This window comes from Myotis nattereri, assembly GCF_964212035.1.
Source record: "Myotis nattereri genome assembly, chromosome: 2".
Taxonomy (NCBI): domain Eukaryota; kingdom Metazoa; phylum Chordata; class Mammalia; order Chiroptera; family Vespertilionidae; genus Myotis; species Myotis nattereri.
In genome coordinates this window covers 117,497,690-117,523,233 of record NC_138076.1, presented here as the reverse complement: position 1 = coordinate 117,523,233, position 25,544 = coordinate 117,497,690, and the positions used below count along the sequence as shown (strand labels likewise).

General features: G+C 40.8%; 1 protein-coding gene across 1 annotated transcript in view; it reads left to right on the top strand.

Moving 5' to 3' along the window:
* Positions 1–565: 565 nt before the first annotated feature.
* The window catches only part of WASF3 (WASP family member 3), a 152,510-nt gene continuing 127,531 nt past the window's right edge, over positions 566–25,544 (top strand). The window contains exon 1 of the mRNA XM_081083627.1: positions 566–652. The gene's annotated coding sequence lies outside the window, so the exon portion shown is untranslated. The remainder of the gene's footprint in view (positions 653–25,544) is intronic.

Sequence of the window (25,544 nt, the reverse complement as noted above, 5' to 3'; positions counted from 1 at the left end):
GAATAAAAAGGAAAGAATCTGTAGAGGGAGATGAGAGGATTTTGTGGATAGAATGTTAATAGGCTTGAGAACCCATGACAGGGCTATAATGCTCTCCGGGTTGCCTGACAACATGCAGGTTGAGAGAGCTGCTTCCAGGAGACCCTCAAAGCCCAGGTGAGGTGAGGGGAAGGGTGGAAACTCAAAGGCACTGCCAGGGGGTGGTACGTCGTAAACAGAGGTGCTAGAATAGCCCCTACTATAAACTCGGCCTGAAGTAGACCAACCTTCCACTCTGGAAGGGACATCGCCAAAACCCCATCCCGCGCCAGGGCCGAGGACCAAGGCAGAGCCACCTTCACCGCAACCCTCCGCCCCTCGGCGCCGAGGCTCCGCGCCCCTGCCGTCTCCCCATTGGCCGAGGCGCTCGCCAATCCTGGCGAAGCGGTCTGGTCAGCGGGCCTTGGTTGGCGGAGCCGGGGCTGAGCCCCCCTCCAGATCCGGCCGGGCCCCCCGCCGGGAGGGGGCGTGGCCGCGGCCGTGGCCGGGCCGGAGGCGTCGCTGGCGCCGCTGCGTGCGGGGTAGTGCGGCACGGGGGCGCCGGACATCCCGGCGCAGCGGGACCATGGAGCTCGGAGTGCAGCCCCGGCGCCGGCGGCGGCACCGCGGACTGGTGAGTGCGAGCTGCGGCCGCCCGGGCTGCCGGGTCCTGGCCCCTTTCGCGCTCGGCTCCGAGCCGCGCGGCTGCCCCGGAGGATGGCGGGCGCGGGCCGGACGCCGCAGCTCCGCGGCCAAGTGAAGTTGCTGCAACGCGCCGGGCGCGCTCGGGCGGGCGGGCGGCGGGCCCACTGCGGGCCGCGGCGCAGCCCGCGCCTTGCCGGGCAGCCCGGCTGCATCCTTCTCGCCGGCTCCTGCGCCGACCGCGGCTTCCCGCCGTCGCGCCTCGGCCCGGCGGCCGTTTTCACGCGCGTCCCCCACCCCCCCTGGCCCTCCGGCCCTGGCGTTGCCCGGTGCCCGCTACCCGCTACCCGGCTGCAGGTGGCGCCGGGGCCTCCGCTTACGCCCCACGCACGACGCCCGGCTGCCCGCGCCTGGGACCTTCACATCCCTCCCAGTTCCGAGCACCCTCGCCGGCATCTGGCACAACCCCGGGTGCCCCCCGTCCCCCGGCCCTGGGTCCGGTGCTCTCAATCCTCGCCGTCGCCCTCCCCGCGCCGGGTGTTCCATTCTCCGGGGCTGCGGGCGCGGGAAGCTCCCGGCCTCAGCAGCCAGGCTTGGCTCTCCGAGCGCAGGGATGGGGTCGGGCACCGGCGAGGGCGCGCGGCGGGGCTGGAGAGAGGGCTGCGCTTCCTAGAGCTTCGCCTGCGGGGATCCTCCTCGGGAGACTTCGCTGCGCGGCGGCGGCGGGGGCCGCGGCGCCGGGCTTTCAGCCTCCTCCGCGACGCAGATCAGCTGGTGGAAAACCTTTCGCGTTCCGCCTGGGGCACCGGGAAATGGCGATTTCTTGGGCTGGCCTGTGCTGGAGCAGAGTGGAGAGCAGAGTTCTTAATTATTAAGAAACTAAGCTATGGGCGTGGGGATGAATAGGAGCATCTTATTTTCTTACATGCCATTGGGCGGCATAGGGATTCTTTCTCACCTGGAGTTTAATTAAAAAAACCGCAGTTACTGCCGGCAGTAATTTTTGAGTTTTTAGAAACAAAATTTAAAAAGGCCAGTTTTTGCTTTGAAGCTATCCCAATCAAATGCATAATGGGCTATGAAATTTTAATGTAAGATTGGGGTCCACATTTTTAAGGGGAAGGAGCTAGCCATTTGAAATACGTATTTTGCATCTTTACACTTCGGTTTGTCTAAAACAAAATGCTTTTTTTTTTTTTTTTAAATCAAAGCTAAGTTCAAAGTGTTATAATTGACTTATTTTTCTATTGCCTCTAGGGCAAATTCTATTGAAAGTTGGTTGCTTCTTTTGTATATACTTTACTCAACTTTTCTAGTTGTGAAACAATGTAGTGATTCTTTAAAGCTAGTTCTTTTATTTAGGTGATAGGTTAAACAAAAGAAAGCTGGGTTTGACCTTTCCCATAGGCAGTTTTTATTGTGTCTGGTCTCCTTTCCAATAGTGTCTGTGTAGTGCTCATTTTTTCTTCATTTTTAAAGACCTTAATTTCTATTCATGAAAGTTGTGTCTTTTCAGATGTTGAAAGCTCATTAGAATGGAAAGTTTGATTGACTATATATTTACTGTCTGACCTGTATTCACTGTTCAACAGTGAAAAGAAGCTTGTTCTAGAACTATATACATAAAAAAATTGTTCTTTCACTTCCAGTTGCTGACATGAGTTGCTTTATAGCATTGTTTTATCTGTTTGCTTAAAATTTATGACCTAATAGCCAATGATGTGCTACACTATTTTTTTTTTAATCCTGAAAGTAAAGTTGGAACACACTTTGCTAAGTGGTCATGCCAGCACTATAGCCTCCTCTCTGTATTCTTACTGTGTCTTTGTAGACATACGTTATACTTACCATGGGAACCTGCACGTGGCAAATATCCTTTTGGTTATTGGAATGTTTTTATTAAAACAATTGCCATTGTAAGTATTGAGAGAATTTTCTATACTAGTGGGCCAGTACTAGTGGTCTTCTTTTAGAGTTCCAAGAACTGTCTTTGAAGAAGATAAACAGATTTTTCCCCCCTCATATGGAGTTATCATTCCTTATATTTTCTTGGGAGTGACTCCATCCATATGCCATGCAGACCTTTACTTAAATGCTCAGCTTCTCTTTCAGTCTTTTTTCCCCCTAGGTACCCTGTATTCCTCTTTAAAGTCAGGTTTTCTTGGGACATGCTCTTGGGAATTTAGAACCAAATGCATTCTTCATGGCTGCTTTATTTATTTATTTTTTAACCCATTACTTATGCTTATGCTTATGATATAGGAATATTGTATACATAAATAAGTAATGCATATTGTAAAATAAGTTTAGTATCACTTGCGATACATGGACTAAAAAGCCTCAGTTCCCTTTTTCTCTTCTTTTTTTTTTTTTTTTTTTTTAATGAGTTTTTACAGAGAGGAAAGGAGAGAGATAGAGAGTTAGAAACATTGATGAGAGAGAAACATCGATCAGCTGCCTCCTGCACACTCCCCCCCACTGGGGATGTGCCGGCAACCAAGGTACATGCCCTTGACCGGAATCGAACCCGGAACCCTTCAGTCCACAAGCCGACGCTCTATCCACTGAGCCAAACCGGTTTCGGCCCCTTTTTCTCTTCTTATTGTTGCCCTAGTCTTGTTTCTTTCTCCAGAGGTAGCCACAGTTAATACAGTGGGTATAGCCTTCTAGAATTTTTTTGGTAACTTTTTTTATTCAGAAGCTATTTAGTGATTTTCTGCCAAATACCAGGCACTAGTTTACTACTGGGGTTGCAGAAGTAAGAGGTGAGAGCTTTTAAGATGTTCGTAGTCTGTGCAGTGCAGTGAGTGCTGCGGTAAGAGTCTGTAAGTGGTGAGGGACAGGGGAGCATTGAAAGGGCGAGGGCTATGCCCTCTATCTTGCCCTGGATCCTCCATGTTGGGGCAGAGGCAGAGGAGTGCCTTCTTCCCGGAGGTCCAGGCCCCTGCTGGCCACGCCTGGGAACAAGACCCAACTTGGCGCCTGGCAAATTGGAGGGCCCACAGTCAGCTCCCCTCCCCTCACTATTAAAAGCCCTGATTTTCTCGTGAGTAGCACTCGGTTTCCGGTCGCTGCGTCGACTGGAGGCCCGGGTCGGGTTAGCTAACTCAATAAAGGACCTTATGCTTTTGCATCGGACTGGCTCCCTGGCGTGGTTTCTTGGGGATCTTGAATTCTGGGCATAACATTTTGGGGGCTCGCCGGGATCCCCAAAACCAGCGATGGACTCCCAGTCCGGAGGGCCTGACTGACCGCGGTAGGTCTCTTGTTTTGTTGATGTCGTGTGTTCTGTGTATCTATCCAGTGTGAGCTCACTTCTGAAATCTGTAAATGCCTGTAAATGCCTGTAATAATGATCTGAGTGGATGCACGGGATCAACAGGTGGGAGGAGCCGAGGGACGCCTCGCTCCTCCATCTGAAGGGGTATAGCTTTGCTTCCGCGGAGTCGGAAGGTCTGTACGAACCCCCTTAATCTGAGACAGGCAAGGAGGAGTCGGGCGCTCCAATCCTCCATCTGAAGAGGGGAAATTTTGCTTCCGCGGAGTCGGAAGGTCTGTAAGGAACCCCTCAATCTGAGAAAAGGCAGGTCGCTCCTGCTGGTTGGCGCGCAGCCAACGTCTGGATTTCGTTTTGTTTTGTTTGTTTGTTTTTTTTGCTTCCATGGAGTTGGAAGGCTGTACTTTTTTGGGCCCTTTGGTTGTTTGTGTTTCCGTTTTGTTTTGTGGACTTGCTGGATTAATAATTTCGGGGAGATTGGGGAAGGCTTTAGAGCTCCCTCAGGAATGGGGAAGTTGTTAGGAATTGAATGGATTGTTTAAACTCTGAATGAATGTCTGGTGAAAGTGTATGAATGTGGAGGGAGGGGGACTGCTCTCACCCCTCCTTTGTGTGGCGGTCGGGCGGCTGCCTGAGTGAGGGTCTGTGGAAACAGGTCACCCCCTCCCCAAGTATTCTAAAATTAAAATCCTTCTTGTAATTGAAAAGCGTTTACAAATTTATAAATGCATCCGGGATTTCTGTGCACATGTAAAGGGAAAAGGCCAGTTTGAAAACGAGTGCGCATAGTTTTGAGCTGGACTTGACTTTTTGCTGCATACAGAATAAAAACCGGGGATGTTTTGGTCTTAAAAATGGCGAAGTTGAACCTAAGAAAGAAATACAGGCAGGTTTCTCAAGGCCATTTAAAGTAGCTTTTGAAATTTCCCGCCCTGAGGCAAGTACCACCAGGAAGTTGATGGTCAAATTTGCATGTGAATATGGTTTTGTTTCTTGACTTCCCCAACAGGAAAATTGTGACCATTTTAGCAGCTATGCCAGGCTTATTGGCTGGAAACTTAAAACTTTTAAGTGCAAATCATCTAAAAGCATTGAAATTTATAATACTGAAATGTTGATCTAAATATGCCTAATATGAGGTCTAAATGATAAAAGTTAATCTGTTAATTGAAAATGCCTTTGCTTATTAATCTGATTGAGAAGAGAGGATTGATTTTGTGACCTCAACTGAAGATTTTTAATACAAAAACCAGTTTAAACTTAATATTCTTTAAGATAATTATAAAGGGTATAAACAGCTAATGAGATTTCTGTTTGTCTACAATATAATGTTGGCCATCTATCTTTTAGGAATTTTGGTTTGCTCTTCCCTTGTTTATTGTGAGAATAAGGAAATCATCTTTTCTGTTAGAGAACAGTTTAGACAGCCGCCACTTTGAGCTGCCTGACTTGGCAGCCGCCATGTTGGCCGCATGGCCTGCCGCGCCCCTGGGGGCCGCCATCTTGGAACAGCCCCGCCCTCTGACTTGGCCAATCACAAGGGGGGTGTCTGCTCACTGGGGCAGGATGGAATTTCAGGGGTGGAGTTTTAAGGCTGAGTTTTACCGCGGAAATGCGGATGGGGCAAAAAGTGTGCTAGCCTCGCGGATTTATTTAATGCTTAATAAATTAGCAATCACGGTCTTAATATAATTTCAGTGGTATGATAGACCAATGTTTTGAGCAGTTGGCTTTATAAGAGCCGACAATAGAGCTCGTATTTCTTAAAAGGCTTATAGATAGAGACATTTTTTAAAAGATATCTTAAATTCTCAGTAGAACCACAGTTATACATATATCATACACAAATTAAGAGTAATTGATTCCATGGTCAAGACTGAATCCTATTATGTTGAGAACTGTTTTTAAGTGTTGAAAATGTTTTCCTAAGTTTTACCTAGGTTACCCAAGAAAGATTTTTCTTTTTTCTGTGTCCCTTAAAATGTATTGCTAATCACTTAAGAATTAAGGCTAAGAGTTCTAGCTACCTGGAAAGCATGGCCTTGGTGTGATAGAAAAAAAAGAAAGAAATGTTAAGTGAAACGTCAGAGGATCCAATGTGTTTAATCCTCTTGAAGGACATTGAATGGTTCTTTCCTTCCTCTTTAACTTTTAGGGGATTGTATAAATGGATTACTGATGTAGATTATCAAGAATCTCTAAGGGACTTGTCCTGTATCTGGAGGAATGGCTTCTAGATGGTATTCACCATCTCTGGGACTTCCGGAGGGAAGTCGAAACTCTGACTAGCTAAGGGTTCGAATCTAGCCTATCTTTTAGAAAGATAAAAAGAAAAAAAAAAGCATTCCTAGGCAGTTTTCTACCGCCTCTGTTCAGGGACTTGTTCTGTATCTTGACACAACTGAAACTGATTTGTTGGTATTTTGTGGTATAAATGTGGCATGCACCTCAAAGTTCTTAATGGGAAATGTATCTAGTTATCGTGTCTATTTAGTCTTGATTTCCTTGTTCAATATGAGTACCGTTTCTATCTGGATGAGACATAGGTCAAAAATCCCATCCTGGGACGTGGGAAAGGGAGGCCCCCACATCTGTTCCTGTCAGGCCCCCATCAGGGGACTTGGGCGGTGTTCCTGTTACCTGCTCAAGATCCCAAGACTGTATTTGTTTATGTAAGTGTGAAAATATATTCTGTGCTACGTTGGGATTTTAGAATTCTGGGGTAGATTTAAAAGATATTTGTGACTTTTCTAGTCTGATTGGGACATTTAAGGGTGGGGCTCACAGTTCCTCAGGGCAGAGATTCCATGGGCCCTTCCCCCTGCCTATGCTGAATTAAATAATAAAACAATGGACCTTAGAATCTGTAAAGGTGGGTGGGAATGAAGCTGGTCAATGGTACCCACTTCTAGTGCACTCCCTTGAAAGAGGCCTGGTTGCTGCTCTGCCACAAAGGGAACTGGTAAAAAGACAAAAAGCAGAGTGTTGTAACTGATAAACAGGATTACCTAGAAGCCATCAGGACTTTGAAGTTCTAATCTGACTCAGAGACTGGCGCTTTAACTATCTCTTTCCTTGAGAGGGCTCCAGAGGGCACACGAGGACATTTGGCCGCGCCTCCGCGCCATCTATGAGACCAGCCCAAACCCAATTCCTCATCAGCACAGACCAGGGGATTGGGTCTACGTCTGAAGGCACTGCTGGGCGACCCTAGAGCCACGTTAGAAGGGTCCCTACACCGTGGTGCTGAAGACCCCCACCGCTCTCAAGGTAGACGGCGTCACGACCTGGGTCCATCCAGAGAGACTTCATCACCAAATGGAGCATCGATTGATCAAGATCAACGCAACCCGCTCAAGCTCAAGCTGCGGAGTGCTTGACCTGCCTGATGCCGGTAACATGACTCGCGATCGCTCCTGTCACCAGGAGCCCCCACAATACTGTGTAATACACTTAGATAATGCCTGCATCTTCATGGACATGGCTCCAAAGAGACAAGGACCATTTATAGGATCACATGTTTAGAGGTAGATTTGGCTACCTGAAGCGGCCATGATGCCAATATTATGTTTCATTGTATTGATATGTTATATTAACCTTTGATTCTTTTGCAGGTTTGAATGTATGTTGGCTGTCCTGGAAGGGAGCTGTGTGGGGTGACCCCCAAAAGTAAAGGGTGTCTAGCTGCCAAGAGGACAAGTGCCCAACTGGGCAGGGAAGGGTGCCCATCAGGTTTTGGTCTCTGTTGAGAGACAGCTAACAGTTGACAGCCTGTAATACTGTCTTGCAGGCCTGAGTCACCATGCCCATGTCAGGGGTAGTAAAGCTGGAAAAAGCCTGTTTAGACTAGAAAGTCTGAGGCATGGTTACTGTTTTGTTTTAAATCCATGAAAAGAAATTAGCAAGGAAAGTCAGAAAATCTTAGAGTAAATCAGTATGTTTTTCTCCTTATGTAATTCCTCCGAAATCTGGCAATGCTAAGTAAGTACGTGTCTTTGCATAGATTCAGTAAGACTGGTTCCTAATAGTGGTTTTATTAACGGAAAACTTTGACTGGAGTATCATGTTTTAAAGAGCCCTGTCTGAGCTCTAAAGACTTGAAGCCACTAAGAATGCCACGAAGAAAGCCTGGTATCCTGCCTGGGAGCCCTGAAAATGGCTGGCGCTGGAGCGTCAGGCCCATGCCCTACCATCACTGGCGGTTGGTAAGAGTAGAAGGGGAGCAGTAAAGATGCCTCTGCATCCCTGCAGAACCCCCACACACTCTGGGCCGCAACGAGTAGGAGGGCTACTGAGATGGGCCTTAAAGCATGGAGCGTGGGCTCAGGTGGAGTTGCTACAGGTGAGGGATTCACCTAACTCAGCAGATACTGCAGGCAGGCCTGATGGCAGCTGGATGGCTTGGCTTCCTGGCCCTACGGGGCACATTAAGGTTCAACCATGAAATTCCAGCAAAGGTAGTCAGTTACCATTCTTGTTGTGTTTATGCAAACATCAGGACAGTAAATAAATTAATCTTGATTTGGCTTTTTAATAGCCATGGAGGAATTTTAAGAAGAAAAATCCTATTTCAATAGAAGTTGTTAAAGCTAAAATGATTTCTTTCCCTTCCACCGGACCATTTGTTAAGCTTATAAGAATAGTTCAGTTGATAGTTCTGTGTGCTCACTATGGGCCCCTAGCGACGGTGAAATAAAAGTGCAGTCTGTCTCATGATTGAGCCAGAAGTTCCAAGACAAGGGGGGAATGAAAGGGCGAGGGCTATGCCCTCTATCTTGCCCTGGATCCTCCATGTTGGGGCAGAGGCAGAGGAGTGCCTTCTTCCCGGAGGTCCAGGCCCCTGCTGGCCACGCCTGGGAACAAGACCCAACTTGGCGCCTGGCAAATTGGAGGGCCCACAGTCAGCTCCCCTCCCCTCACTATTAAAAGCCCTGATTTTCTCGTGAGTAGCACTCGGTTTCCGGTCGCTGCGTCGACTGGAGGCCCGGGTCGGGTTAGCTAACTCAATAAAGGACCTTATGCTTTTGCATCGGACTGGCTCCCTGGCGTGGTTTCTTGGGGATCTTGAATTCTGGGCATAACAAGCATCACCTGAGTGACCTAATCCATTCATTCCCTTGCTTTGTTTATTAAGGAGATTCCAGAGTTTATCATATGTTCTGGGGATGCAGAGATAAACAAGGCAGATACCTCTGTCCACCCAGATGAACTTTCTGTTCAGCTCTGTTCTTGGATAAGATTTAACCATTGACTACAAAGCAGTGTATGCTAAGTGCTCTGAAAGGGGTCAGCCACACGAGCTTGGAGGATGACTCCAGACCCAGCATAGACACTATTCAGAGAGATTTGAAAAGCTTCCCGGAGAGGTCTGAGAAAAGGAATTGGTTAGAATCTGGGTAGAGGAGAGTAGACAAAGGCTTGTTCATGGTACATTGGAGCAACTGAAAACAAGGTTTAGTTTGGTGGCAAGGACAGGGAAGTGGCAGGAATGAGATAGAAGTAACTAGGGGGAGCAGCAGCCATTTTTGGGGAAAGATGATTGCTTTAAGGTGCCTGTGGGACATAGTGTTTAGTTGGCATCTGGACTGGGCAGACATTTGAGAGTTCTTAGCACCGTAGTTCCTAAATTATTTGTCGAGGTGCTACGGTGAGCTCACAGGGAAAATGCAGGATGTTAAATTGTTGAAGGAAACCCAGCACCGTGTAACATCCATCCAACCCTGTGGGAACCACTAGTTCAGAGTAGTTAGCAGTTTCTCCAATAGGTTGTACTCTGTTCCTTTCGATGATGTTGTCTTTATAAGCTGGATTTTCAGTGGTTCCTGTTCCGTGTGTGGGAATCAGTGTGGAACAGGAAATGAAAGCAGTGATATCCAGTCTGAGAAATTTTGAGTTGCTCAGCACGTGTATATATACCATTAGTGAATACTTTATTAAAAATGAAATAAAAACACTTGTTTTTTTCCCTCTCAATTAAAGTGTCCTTTTTTCCAAATGGGTGTTGACTTGTTAGGATATAAATGCTTAAGTTACTTGAACTTATGTAATGATTCCATTACTCAGTAGCCATTTCTTTTGCCCTGAGACACTAATGGTGTCCTGGTGTCTAGACCCTCGTGCCTTTGTTTGTTTGTTAATGGAGGCTGTTGGGGAGAGGAGATTATTCAAGAATCATGGAGAGTGAGAAAAGGAGTGATGTAGAATGTGATCTGAGGAACTCTTGTGTGTGAAAGATAGGTAGGACAATAGGCTCCCAAATTGAGGCTGAGAAGGATGGAGCCATATAAATGGTGTCTTGGAAGCCATGGTCCAGGAGGTCATTAGTAATATAGATGATGGCAATGGCAACACAGTGATGGGGACTAGAGCGAGATGTCCTGTTTGTAAGAGGGTTTAATAGTGAAGTGGAGCTAGTGCCTGTGAACAACTCAAGAAATGTGGTGCTGTAGGAAGTTGGGCAAAGGGGAGCTTTTTATTTTTTAAATGGAGGGATTTGAGCATATTAAAGAATCCAAGGGGAGAGGATGTTAGGGGGATATCCAATGGAATAGTGGTTTCAAAGTTTCCATTGGATTTAGTCCTAGAATATAATTACTGATTTTGGCAAGAAGAGTCTCAGGGGAGCCTTATGGCAGCGAATTAAAGAGTGAATGGTGCTCATCTATAATACTTTCAACAATAAAGATACATTTTTAAAAAAGTGAATGGCTGCAGGGAGTGTGTGTGTGTGTGTGTGTGTGTGTGTAGCGCCAGGGAGGTAGTTCTTTCTAAAACTTGTTAATTTTTTTTATAGTGACTTTATTTTCTTATGGAACATTATTTTTAAAGATGCTTATTTCCTTTTCAGGGCAGGCATGCTTTTCTTAGGACTGGCTGGTCCTTCTGAGAGTAGGGTCCTCTGGGCATGGCCTTGCCTTTTTCTAGGTCCCGGTGTCCTCTGGAGGTGGTATCTGTCTGTGACTGTCCTCATTGGCTGTCCTGTTCTTTGTTCTGTTCTCACCTTAAGCCAGTTTTGTTTGTTTGTTTGTTTGTTTTTGTATCAGAGCCTGTCCTCCTATCTTAATAGGTGTCTTTAGATTAGAATATTTTTTCACACCCAGATTTTACTCTGCATCTCCAGAGCCAGCCCTGTTCTGTTTCTTCTTCCCTGGACCTGTGCCTCCTCTCTTTGAGGTGAGCTCTTTTCTTTTGTTCACTTTTTTTTCTTTAAATTTTAAACATCCCAAATATCCAGGGCATTTTCTCATGTTACTAGGCCTTGACTCTCAGCTCAGCATCTGGGATCATTTCTCAACTTTTTCCTTGTGAAACTTTTCCTTGGGCCTGTTCCTAGGGTGCCCTCCGATTTCTTGGAACAATGGTCTTGAAATTGATCTAAAGATATATTTTGTTGTTAATGTATTCTTGAACTTTTTCAGTGTTTTGTGTATTTTAACTTTTTTTCTTTTAGTTTTTACTTTATGTTTCTTTTTAGTCGGTCTTGAATACTTCCTTTTTCTACAATTGAAAACCATGTTGGATTTTTAAGCGTTGTGCTCAGTGCACGTTGGAGATTTTATTGCCATGCTGCAGCAGTGCCATTTTAGTTTTGCTCACAGCATCCTCTCATTGAGTGCTGTTACCCACTTTGTGCACACGAACAGTTCAGTGAAATTACATTGTAATATAAAATATGAGTGTGATTAATGTGAACTAGAATCCATGTGGCCATATTTTATCAGTTAAATGGATGAAATGGTATGTTCTTTGCACATAGTTGATCCTCAACAAGTATTTTTTCATTGACTGAATATGTTATATGTGTTGATTCATGAACATATAATAAGTCTAACACTACCACTACTATATAATTTAGAAAGTGGTCTGAGTCATTTTGCCCTACTAATATCAGTTACTTTTTTTTCAGCTCTCCAAATATGTATGTGACACATTTTTTGACTGTTTTATTATGTAATCCTGTGTTAGGGTATTACCTAGGCAGGTTTCAGTTCTGAATTGGCTTTGTAACTCTTTGCTGGGCCATATTCTTTCCTCAGTTTAGAATTAATGCTTATGGAGAGGCTTATGGATTTAAATTGCCCCTTGTGTACATGGAAGAAACAGTGTCTAAACACAAGGAGAAAAGTATCTAGTCCAATTTGATGGATGACATTAACCAGAGAAAGAGCAACTTATACTTATGTTGTCCATTCGAGAGAGGCTGTACATAGCTGAGAGTGAGGAGGAACATACTTACTTTCTATTCTTCAAAAGTAAGATCTTAATTTATTTGGGGGAATTGTAATTTTCTAGTATAGGATACATGTCCATTTTCAACACAAATAGAAAAACACATTTCGTTCTGTAATCAACCCTGTAGAATTTAAAGCATATCTTGGTTCTTGGTTTTCCATAGTATTTGTTTCCCTTTTTTTCTTTTTTTTTCTTTTTTTACATCTTTTAGAATTAATTATCCTGATTTTTATTTAAAAATCAGAAATACACAGAAATGCTCAAATTTCCCAGTCACCTCTTCAGATTTTAATTGTACACTTGCAAACACCATTGTTCCCAAAGGCGTCACTAAAATGTGAATCATTCTTTGAGGTTTCCCAGGGAGGAAGATTATTAAGATGTTATTCCTTTTTAAAAGTTGGCATTATAATTTTGAATGGTTACAAGGCTTATCAGTGATAATGAAGTTTGTACCTGAGCCTGAGCCATAATTAAATTTTTCATAGCTTCTGTGCTGTTTGTCCATTGTGTTACATAGGCTAATTAAACACTTCTTCCATTTCTGACACAGCCAGTTTCCTCTATACTTAAATCTTTTAAAAAAATTATGGAAACAACAAAACCTCAGGACATCATTTGAAAAAATTGTATAGGGATTAGGCATTAGAGGGTTTAGAACAGAAATTTTCTTTTAAGCTACATTTATGGTTACTTATTCTTGCTAGACAGGAATTTAGAAATTTTTGGTTTCATTTCTTAGGCTATTTGGTTTCTGATTATTATATTTCATTGAGATGAAATATATTGCCCTGCATTTTAACATTTATTCAGGTTGGTTCTTTCTCTTTTGGACACCACTATAACTTAGATCAACTGTGTATCAGTGACAGTTACAAATAGTTTTGTTTAGATAGAATATGCTCTTTATCCGAATTTTTATTGTTCTAGTTGCTTATGATTTTATTGAACACAAACAGTGAAGGCTTATCTCTCTTGTCCTTCATTAAATAAAGATGGAATTAGTTTATGAAAATGCTCATAATAATAAAGCTGAATATAAACAATGAGAATAAAAATCATATGGGGATCAGGAATTAAAAGAATAAAACCTATACTTTCAAGTTAAAGTTAAAGATTCCAGTGACTTAGCACAATAAACATCTATTTTGCACCCACATTGAAGTTCAGTGTTGGGGTTCTGGTGGGGTGATCTTCCACAGGGCCCTTCAGGTAGTCAGGCTATTTTTTTAACCTTGTGAATCAGCCTCCTATAGGAAAGGGGAACCTGCCCAGGTCACCTGGTGGTAGGGAAAGAGAGCAGTCTTGTTTTTTGTTGCTAATTTTCACCCCAGGATATTTTTCTATTGATTTTTAGGGAGAGTGGAAAGGAGGGGGAGAGACAAACAGAGAGAAACATCAATGTGAAAGAAACACATTGATTGTTGTCTCCCACACACACCCTGATCGGGACTGGGATCAAGCCTGCAACCCAGGCACGTGCCCTTGACCAGAATCGAACCTGGGATCCTTCAGTCTGTGGGCCGATGCTCTATCCACTGAGCCAAACCGGCCAGGGCCTGTGGGAGGTTCTATGGGCCCCAGGCTGTACTCAGACATGGTCTCAACTTACTTTAGGCTAAAAAATGTAATCCAGCTGTGAACCCCGGAGAAGAGAGCATATGGATAACAGGTACATAATCAGTCTGCCACAGGCTGATAGGACCTTGGCCGAGTGTCCTGATGGCCAAACTGAAAGGAACTCTGCATTGTAGTTTTCATCATCCATAACAAACACACTAGTTTCTCTTCCTTAATATGTTCTATGACTTCTCATTTGGAGCTTCTTATGGGTTACATTGAAAACTAGTGGATGACGTGCTCAGTGACATTATTGCAACACCTAGAACAGTGGTTCTAATGAGACTGATTATTGTAATGTCCTTATATGAAGTTAAATACATCTTAAAAATTATCTGCAGAGGGTCAAACTAGCGTTGTTTATATACTTTCTTGTGACAAGAATTGCATATCCTTCAGCCATTCAGGAATATAATTAATATCAAACGGATTTTTGGTAAAAGATGTATAAAAGCTAGCTAGTTTGAATTATTTTTTTCTGATGAACTTGGAGTGCTGGTATTTTATGCTGCCAGTTAAAAGTAGCTTTGAGACCAGGAACAGAGACATGATTGATTAATTCAGTCAATGTACTGTATGCCAAGCTTGTTCTAGAACAAAGGCTGGTGAACTTCTAGAACAAGGCCTGTGGCCACATCTTGACTTTTGCATGATTTTATAAAGAAAATTGTGTTGGAACACAGAATGCCCATTCATTCATATATTGTCTGTGGCTGCCTTCCTGCTACAAGGCATCATTGAGTAGAGTTGAATGGTTGGGTCATGGACTGTCTAACCTGCAAAGTATAAAATAGTTATTTGACCCTTCACAGCAAAAATTCTTGACCTGTGTTCTAGAGGATGAATTTCAGCCTTTTCTTATGGAGATCACATTCTAGTGGGGGAGAAAGATGATAAATAAACAACATTAATATATGTCATAGTAATGGCTATAAAGAAAATAGAGCAAGCAAGGGAGGAGAGTGCCAGGGACTATTTTTGACAGTGTGGTCAAGGAAGGCATTTCTGAGGTGACATTTGACTGGAGGTGTGAGTAAAGGTGAAGGAGAGCCAGTCAGGCAAATATTTTGGGAAAGAGCCTTTATGGGGGAAGGAACAGCAAGTGCAAAGGCCCTTGGGATATAAGGAGGACAGTATGAGTAATTGTGTGTGTGTGTGAGATCATAGAGGTACGAGAGGGCCAGACCATGTGGGCCCCCATAGACTGTAGTGGCACATTGCATTTTATTTTGAGATGGAAAGCCATTGTAAGGTTTTGAGCAGAGAAGTGATTTATCCTTTGATTTAGATTTTAAAAGGATCATCAGGAATGCTGTGTAGAGAATAGATTGGAGACGACAAGAGAAGGAACACGTGTCCACATGCTTGGCAGTACTAGATGTTGAGGATATCAAGATGAATCAAATGGTTCCTGTATTCGAGGGACTGACAGTGTACTAGCTGAGAATACAAGCGAAAAGATCACTGTGGTATACTGTGACCAGTGGAAAAGCAAAAGGTGCCTTGGGCCCTAGCTGGTTTGGCTCAGTGGATAGAGTGTCAGCCTGTGGACTGAAGGATCCCAGGTTCGATTTTGGTCAAGGGCACATGCTCGGGTTGGGGGCTTGATCCCCAGTAGGGGCCGTGCAGGAGGCAGCCAATCAGTGATCCCCTCTCATAATTGATGTTTCTATCTCACTCTCCCTATCTGAAATCATTAAAAATATATATTTTTTAAAAAAGGTGCCTTGGGATTGCACAGGAAGATGCTCCATCTAAACTGGCAGATGAGCCTGACCTGAGAAAATGGAGGACCCTAATCTACTAGTATAGCTGGCCATTCTATACCTGAGCTTTGGGATCTTAGTAGGACCACATAAACCACACTCTGCCTGGTCATCAAAGATTCTACCACAGAGCAGAGGTACAGTGGGTTTCAGATTATAATGAGTGCTCTCTGGAGCATTGTGGGAGAATGGTTCTAAGATGGCATTGAAGCCCAATGGGATACAGGGTAGGGGGCACTGAAGGGGTGGGGGTGATGCCTTCTTGGCAGAGAGGAGGATCAAGGTAACTGGTATGGACAAATAAGTACCATTTGGCTGTAGAAAAGTCCCAGTAATTTGTCCATAGAATATATTGCAGAGCATTACTGACTTTTCCCAGGAACCAAGCAGCATGAATTAGTTGTAAAATATATCTCTGAGGAATTACGCAAATTGATCTGCTCTCTGGAATTATTGGATATGATCCAGTTAGAGTATGGAGGAAACCTGTAAAGTGATTTTTATTTTTGAGAGGTGATATTAAGCCATTTTGGATAATAATTAGTGCCATTTTTATTAGTGGAGAGAGTATTTTATTGGTTATTCACCTTTCTGTTTTCTATAATAGAGTGTCTAGGTCACCCAAAAATAATTTTAGTGATTATAATACAGGCTTTAAAATAAATAGATACATTCATAATCATAGAGGGAGTTTGGTTGTGTTTTTTTTTTACACTCTCTGTAACTGATGGAACGAAATTTAGTAAGGATATATAAGATTTGAACAACACAATCAATAAACTTGCTTTGCCTATCTAGACATTGCCCTTAACAACCACAGAATATACATTCTTTACCAGTGTTGGTTGACTTCACCCAGCCTTCTGGGCAAAAGCAAGTCTCAGTATAGTTCAGAGGATTGAAAGCAAACAGAATAGTGTTCTCTAAGTTAAACTAAAATCAATAGCAAAATGAAACTAGCAAATCTTTTCTGAATAACCCATGGGTCATAGAAGATATATTACAGTGGGAATTCAAAAAATTGAGAAAGTTTGATCAGAGTTAATATAAAAATACTATATATCAAATTTATGAGGTATAGTTAAAATCATACTGAGAGGAAAGTTTATAGCTTTAAATGCATGTTAGGAAAAAAAGAAAAACTGAAAAAATGAAGTGATCTGAGCATCCATCTCAAGAAGACAGGAAAACAAACAAACAAACAAACAACAAAACACCCCAGCAAACTAAATCCAGACGGAGTAGATGGATATTATAAAAGGAGAAGTTAATAAAATAGAAAAAAAATACACTAGAAAACATCTACAATGCTAGCTGTCCTTTTGAAAAGACCAGTGACTTAAATAAATTTGGTGAGATAAATAAGTTTCAAAAATTCAGATGTACAAGTAACCAAAATTCGGAATGAAAAAGGGAACATCACATGAGACCCTACCAATATTAAAGGTATGGTTCTTTTTTCTTTCTTTTTATGGGGTGAGTTCTTTGAAAGCTTTTTCTATTTCTTCTGGGGAAATTAGTTAGTTTAAGTGTTCTATTTCTGCTGGGGTCCATTTTGGTAAACTGTACTTTCCTAAGAAATTATCCATTTTATCTAGGTTTTAAAATGTATTTGCTTTGAAGTATGCAGAGTAGTCTTACGTTTTATATATATATTTTTTATATTTGTGTATTTGCTCCTTTTTTCTTTGATAGAATTTGTGTGTGCTTTGTTTATTTCAGTATTTTTTATTGTGGTAAAAAATAAGTAATATAAAGTGGACCATATTAACCATTTTAAGTGTACTGTTCAGTGGTTATCAACTACATTTACATTGTTGTACAACCACCACCACATTCTTCTCCAGAACTGAAATTTCATCTTCCGGTACTGAAATTCTGTATCACTGAATAATAACTCTCCAGCCCCGCTCCCCCAGTGACTGACACCTCTATTGTACTTTCTGTTCTGAATTTGACTACTCTGGTTACCTCAAAAAATGGATTCAGTTTTTTTTAAGAACTAGGATTTTTATTAATTTGATCTGTTCTCTATAAACATTAATTTCTGCTTCTATCTATAATTGTTATCTTTGTGCTTTCTTTTGTTTTTCTGTGTTCTCTTTCTAGCTTTTTGAGTTAGGAATATAATTCATGTATTTACTTAAAAAAAATGATATAGGTGTTTAGAGCTCTGATTTTTTTTTCTGATTATTACTTAAAATTATTCTAGGGACTCCGATATGTAACATTTTCATTATTTCACTTTTCAGAAATTTTGTGATTTGTGCACATATTCCCTTTCATTAAAAAGTTTCAATTTTTAGCTGGAAAGACTTTTGTATTTAATTTCTAGTTTTTTTTTAAATTTTGTAAATATTATTGATACTGATACAGAAAAGTCTACCAATCAGAAATGTAGAGCTTGACCTCCCTAGAGGACAGAAGTTCTCTCACTGCAGACACAGCTGATTCTCATAGCCACTTGGCCTGGAGGTCAAACCCTCCCTGGTATTAGCTACAACAATCAAGGTTTAACTATAAGACTGCGCACAAAGACCACTAGGGGGTGCACCAAGGAAGCATAACAAAATGCGGAGACAAAGAAACAGGACAAAATTGTCAATGGAAGATATAGAGTTCAGAACCACAATTTTAAGGTCTCTCAAGAACTGTTTAGAAGCCGCCGATAAACTTAATGAGATCTACAAGAAAACTAATGAGACCCTCGATGTTATATTGGGGAACCAACTAGAAATTAAGCATACACGGACTGAAATAACAAATATTATACAGACGCCCGACAGCAGACCAGAGGAGCGCAAGAATCAAGTCAATGATTTGAAATGCGAGGAAGCAAAAAACACCCAACCGGAAAAGCAAAATGAAAAAAGAATCCAAAAATGCGAGGATAGTGTAAGGAGCCTCTGGGACAGCTTCAAGCGTACCAACATCAGAATTATAGAGGTGCCAGAAGATGAGAGAGAGCAAGATATTGAAAACCTATTTGAAGAAATAATGACAGAAAACTTCCCCCATCTGGTGAAAGAAATGGACTTACAGGTCCAAGAAGCGCGGAGAACCCCAAACAAAAGGAATCCAAAGAGGACCACACCAAGACACATCATAATTTAAATGCCAAGAGCAAAAGACAAAGAGAGAATCTTAAAAGCAGCAAGAGAAAGAAACTCAGTTACCTACAAGGGAGTACCCATACGACTGTCAGCTGATTTCTCAACAGAAACTTTGCAGGCCAGAAGGGAGTGGCAAGAAATATTCAAAGTGATGAATACCAAGAACCTACAACCAAGATTACTTTATCCAGCAAAGCTATCATTCAGAGTTGAAGGTCAGATAAAGAGCTTCACAGATAAGGAAAAGCTAAAGGAGTTCATCACCACCAAACCAGGATTATATGAAATGCTGAAAGGTATCCTTTAAGAAGAGGAAGAGGAAGAAAAAGGTAAAGATACAAATTATGAACAACAAATATGCATCTATCAACAAGTGAATCTAAGAATCAAGTGAATAAATAATCTGATGAACAGAATGAACTGGTGATTATAATAGAATCAGGGACATAGAAAGGGAATGGACTGACTATTCTTGGGGGGGAAAGGGGTGTGGGAGATGCGGGAAGAGACTGGACAAAAATCGTGCACCTATGGATGAGGACAGTGGGTGGGGAGTGAGGGCGGAGGGTGGGGCGGGAACTGGGAGGAGGGGAGTTATGGGGGGGGGGGAAGAGGAACAAATGTAATAATCTGAACAATAAAGATTTAATTAAAAAAAAAAAAAGAAATGTAGAGCTTGGTGAAAATGCATTTACCTGTGAAACTAGCACCCAGACGTTACAATGCCCCCTTTGAGTCATGATCATCCCACTCTCAAAGGGCAACTTACGGTGACTTTTAACATTGATGAGTTTTGCCCAATTTTGAATTTAGATCATTTATTACATATGGTTTTGTGTTTAGATCCTTAGTTCAACAATTTTGTTAAATTCATCCATGTTGTTGCAAGTACTCATGCATTCTTTTTGCTGTATAATATTTCATTGGGTGATTATACAGTTCTTCTGTATAATCTCTCCTTTGGTGGGTATTTATATTGTTTCCAATGTTTTTTATTTCTAGTTTCCCCCCCCTTGTAATTAGTGGCTATTGGTTGCAACATTTCTGTTTTATGACTATATTAATGATTTCTTTGTGCCTCAATATAGAATATTTTTTGTAGGTTTGTTCATTATTTGAGTATAATGTTCAATATATGTCCAAAAAACCTTACTGGTTATATTGTTAGATCATTTATGTCCTCACTTAATTCCCCCCCCTACCCCCTTGAATTCTCATGCTGAGTGGTGTGTGTGTCTTATTTATAATGAATTTCTATTTATTTATTCTTGGATTAGCAGTAGTTTCTATTATTTGGTTTATAGATATTAACTTATTTTTTCATTGTGAAATAGAGCGTTTAGCATTTGTCTGTTGAATACTTTTTGCTTAACTTTTATTTTGTCTAGTATGATTGCAACCTAATTGTTCCATTTGCGTAATAAGTATTTATTCGTCCCTTTATTTTTGCCTTTTTGAATCGGTGCATTTTAAGTATGTCCTATATATACTGCACAGAGTTGGATTTTGCTCTCTAAGCAAGTTTGAAAATCTTTAAATAGGCAAATTAAGTCCATTCACATTGTTATATCTGATGTTTGTTTTTTCTTCTGTCATTTTATAATTGCTATCTGTATTATACTTACTATGTTTATTATTAGGTGTGTTTTACTTGAGTTAAAAAAATACTTCTTTTGAAATGTAGGAAGGACTAAATTTTTCAGTGATTACATTTCCCTTATATACCTTTGTTAGCACCTTTAATCCTCTTCCCACTTTTAAACCTATCCTTTTAATATCAGCAAGTGTCATTCTTTCGTTTTCACCTATTACTCATATAATACTCAGTGATTTTGTCTTCTCTTTTCTCTCTTCCTGTAATTTTAGTTGTATTTTTCTGCTTTGTCAAACATGTTTACACACTGTTCTTTTTCCATAAGCCCAGTCTTGTCTTTAATTCTGCAATTAAATATATAAACCGCTCACTTATTCATTAGTCCTTTTGCTTAAATTTCTTCAGTCATCCATTGATTAAATGGAATTAATGCCCTCGTGCATCTATTGAATGTAACAGATTAACATCTTTCCTATGCATCTAGAATTATATCACTTGTGTATCCTTGGGAAAACTGAGGAAATAGTTATTCAGATAATTGTCTGTGTCTGTAATTCATATGCTGAACTGAGTTAGAGAAAGAGGATTAGAATCCTTAGGAAGGGTGCATGTGTAAGTGTTTTTAGAGTGCCTGCTTATTCAAGTATTTTTTTTATGGCTTTGATAGCTTGAAGATATAAAATCCTTGGTTTCACTTTTCTAAGTTTTTTAAAAATGATTTTTTACTTTTGTCTTGCTATTTATTTTAATTCTCACTGGAGGATATGTTGACTGATTTTTCTTTTTATTTAATTTTTATTTTTAGAGAGACAGAAAGGGAGAGAGAGAGAGAGAGGGAGAGAGACTGAGGAAAACATTCATTAGCTGCCTTTTACACGTTCCCCAACTGGGACCAAACCTGCAACCCAGGCACGTGCCCCCACTGGGAATCGAACCTGTGGCTTTTTGGTATATGGGATAATGCTCCAACTAACTGAGCCGCACTGGTCAGGACTGTATGTTGTTTTAATAAGTTTATGCCAGTATCATTCTCTGTTCTTGGAAGTTATTTCATCTTTTAGCCTGGAGGCCTGAGGATCTTTTCTGTATCATTAAAGTCTTATAGCCTTTATAAGTTTGTATCCTTATACTCTCTGTTCCTGGTAAGTTTTCCCCAGTTGGCTCTTTAAATGTGTAGTTTAAGTTTTCTTTTGTTTCCAGAAAGTTTTCTTGGATTACTGTTTTAAATAATATCCCACTGTTTTGAATATGTTCTTCCAGAGTCTTGTATATATGCTCCTTGGAGTAAGTTTATCCACATATATGAATGTTTGACCTTCTTTGACTGTCTTCTAAAAGTCACTTCCCTTTCTTCTGCTTACTTCTTTATCTTTTTCCTTTGGTTGTTTTCTTGCTTTTCCTCAATACCTTTTATTAAATTTTCACTTATTAAATTTATTCTCCTTTGGGCACCTTTTTACTTAATCTTCATTTCTGATATGATTTTTTTTCCTGTTACCTAAGTTAAATCTACTTTGTACTATTTCTTCCTTTTTTCCTCCACGTCTGTTCTTAGTTTCTGTATACGTTTCCTACATGCTTGTTTGAGGATATTTAGTTTAGTTTCGAGTGTTATGTTACAGTTTTCTTTAGCTTTATGGTGGCTTTGGTGGGAGAAGTTTTATTAGCTGAAATGCTATGTTTTCTGTTTTTTTTTGTGTGTTTTTTTTTTTAAATAGTAGTCTCATGTGGATGTGGGTTTTATTTATTTACATAGTTTTTTGAACCCCTGTTTTTTGTGTAGTAGGTTATCTAGTTGGAGAGCTCTCTTTCCAATCCTGTCTTTTTCTGTGCAATTTCTTCAATGGATGATGTTGGTTTTGGGGAGTAGATGGCATGTCTTATTTTGCTTTCATTTATGTGGGTCCTTATTTTTTCTCTTATTTGCTTCTTTCCCTTTTCTGCCATGTCTCCAAGGGGCGCCACTCATTCTCTAAATATCTGACTGTCTCACAAGCATTGCTTCTCTAAGTCTACAACTTCTGGTTCTACTTGCTTTCAAGCCCCTTTTCTTTAGCCACTTCTGTGAACTACCAAGTCTTGATCTGTGATCAGTGATTTAAATGTTTCTTTATTTTGAGGGAGGTTGTAGTCATTTGTCTTCAACATTTCTCTACTCTGTTTTACAGAACCTGTCATCTCTCCTCCCCTGTTCTCTACCCGTAGGCTTGCAGTGGTGTATGCTGGAAGCTCTGTTGGAATTTAATTTATTTCTCTACTTATAAGTAATTTGAAGGCTGTTGCATTCTGCCTCCTACTAATGCTTGAAGGCATGAGTTACAAGTTTTTTTTTCCTCTTCATAGAGATACATAAATGTTTTAGAAGAAGGATGTATGGTCAAATTTGAAATGTGGTGGTTAAAATCTTCTAAGCCTGGAGGTCCTGATAGGCTCACATAATCTTAATGTCAAATATTATAAAGTGTTTGTTATAAGATAAAAATTATAAGACAGTCTCCTTCATAAACATACTTGCAAAAATCCTAAAAAAACATTTAAATCTATAAATATAAAAGGATAATATATCATGAAAAGTTTGCATTTATTCTAGAATGCAAGGTTGGTTTAACATTTAAAATAAAATATTTTGCCATATTAATGAAGAAGAAAAAGCATACAGTTATCATTAGATGAAGAAAACATTAAAATTTAACAGCTATTCATGATGAAAAACTCAAGCAAACTAGGAAACAGTAGTCTTAGGAAGATGAAAATGATGAAATATTCTCTTCTGAAATTGGGACTGAGATAAGGATTCTTGTTATTACCGCAATATGCTGTAAGTTCTAGCCAGTGCAGTAAGATTTTTTTTAAAAAAAGAAAAAAGTTATAAGAATTGGCAGACAAGAAAAAATTCGACATATGCAGGCAGTGCTCTTGTGTATGTAGGAACATCTAAAAGAATCTAATATATGTAAAGTTAAACTTAAGCAATGAATTTAGTATAGTTGCTGAATTTTCTATATCAATGAACAATTAGAAAATGAAATGAATAAGTTTCTATTTATAATAATATTGAAAATCCAAACATATAGGAATGAAATAGTAAGAAATTTGCAATATCTTTACATAGGAAACCATAATTTATTAGAGAATTTAAGGAAACGGTAAATAAAGAAGGAACAGACCATGTTCATGGAATGAAAGGCTAAATATTATAGAGATGTTATTTCTCCCTAAATTGATCCATAGGTTCTGTCCAATCCAGTCCATAACCTGAAAAGTTTTGGGGGATGGAATTTGTTTCTAAAATTTATATGGAAATGTAGAGGGTCAAGAATATCAAGAACCTCTTGAAGAACAATAAGGTGGCAGGACTTACCAGATATTAAAAGTTACTATAAAGTCAGTATTCAAGACAGTGTGGTATTGGCATAAGTGTAGGCAAATAAGTTAATGAAACTGAATAGAAAACCTTGAAACAGACCCACACATATGTAGACATTTGGTATGTTTAAGTGCAAAATAGTTTGGAAAGGATGTTCTTTTTAATTTTATTTTTCAATTACACTTACAATTAATGTTATATTAGTTTCAGGTGTACATTATAGTGGTTAGACAATCATATACTTTATAAAGCTACCACCAGCATGTAAGGCCATACCACCCTGAACATGCCTGATCTAGGATAGTCTTTTTGATAATTGGTGTGCAATCCCTGAAATGGTATTTATAAATGACATTTGATCTCTAACTTATACACAAAAATCAATTCCAGATACACTAAAGATCTAAAGATGAAAGGGGAAAGAAAAGGATAGCTTTATGGCATAAGAGTATGGGAAAGATTCTTAAACAGGACATAGAAAGCCCTGACCATAAATGAATAGATGTTAAGTTGAACTAAATTAATACTAAGAACTTCTGTTTATTAAAACATGTCATTAAGAGTAGAAAAGTAACCCATAGACTGAAAGAGAATGTTTGAATCACATGTAAACTGACATGTCTCCTACCTAGAAAGTTTAAGGACTGAGCTGAAAATAAGAAAGCCAGATAATACAATTAAAAAATGGTAAGCCTAACCGGTTTGGCTCAGTGGATAGAGCGTTGGCCTGCGGACTGAAAGGTCCCAGGTTCGATTTCGGTCAGGGGCATGTACCTGGGTTGCAGGCACATCCCCAGTGGGAGGTGTGCAGGAGGCAGCTGATCGATGTTTCTCTCTCATCGATGTTTCTGACTCTCTATCCCTCTCCCTTCCTCTCTGTAAAAAAATCAATAAAATATATATTTAAAAAAAAATGGTAAGAGACTTACACAAGCACTTTATAAAAGACTAGAGGCCCGGTGCATGAAATTTGTGCATGGATGGGGTCCCTAGGCCCGGCTGGCCATCAGGGCAGATCAGGGCCAGGCCGATCGGGGCCTGCTGGCTAGGGGGAGGGACAGAGTGTGGGAGGTTGGCTGCCGGCCCCGAGGAGGGAGTTGGCCCTCGGCCCTTTTGGGAAAGGGGCCACATCTGCCGCCTCCCACCCCTGATTTCCCGTCCCAGCCCAGGGCCTGCCGGCTGGGGGACGGACTGCGGGAGGTTGGCTGGTTGGGGGAGGTTGGCTGTGGGAGCGCACTGACCACCGGGGGGCAGCTCCTGCATTGAGCGTCTGCCTCCTGGTGGTCAGTGTGCGTCATAGTGACTGGTTGTTCCAGTCGTTCCGGTTGTTTGGTTGTAACGGTCGCTTAGGCTTTCATATACATATGTAGATATACAAATGGTCCATGGACAAATGAAAAGAAGCTTAAACTATTCATAATGAGGAAAGTGCAATTTGAAATAGTAATGAGATAAAACCACATAATCATCAGATTGGCTAAAATTGAAGACTGGCATTCTGTAATTTGGAGAAGGTGGAAAACCAGAAATTCATATGCCTGGCTGGTGGGAGTATAAATTGGGAGATGCATGTTGAAGAATTATTGGGCATTGTTGAAGATACACATACCTTGTGAATCAGAATCTCTTCTAGGTATACACTCAAGAGAAATGCATGACTGATTGTACCAATACACTTACTGTGTTGTTCACAGCAACGTTATTTGTAATAGCCCCGTTTGGAAACCCAGATGTTCATCAATAGAATGATTAAATAAATTGTGGTGTACACTGTTCAGTGATAGAATTGAAAAAACTTCAGTAACACTAATAATATCACTAATTTAATGTGGAGCAAAAGATGCTAGATATTATAGAATCCATACTGTAAGGTTTCATTTCAGTAAAATTAAAAAGTGGGTGTTAGGAGTGAGGA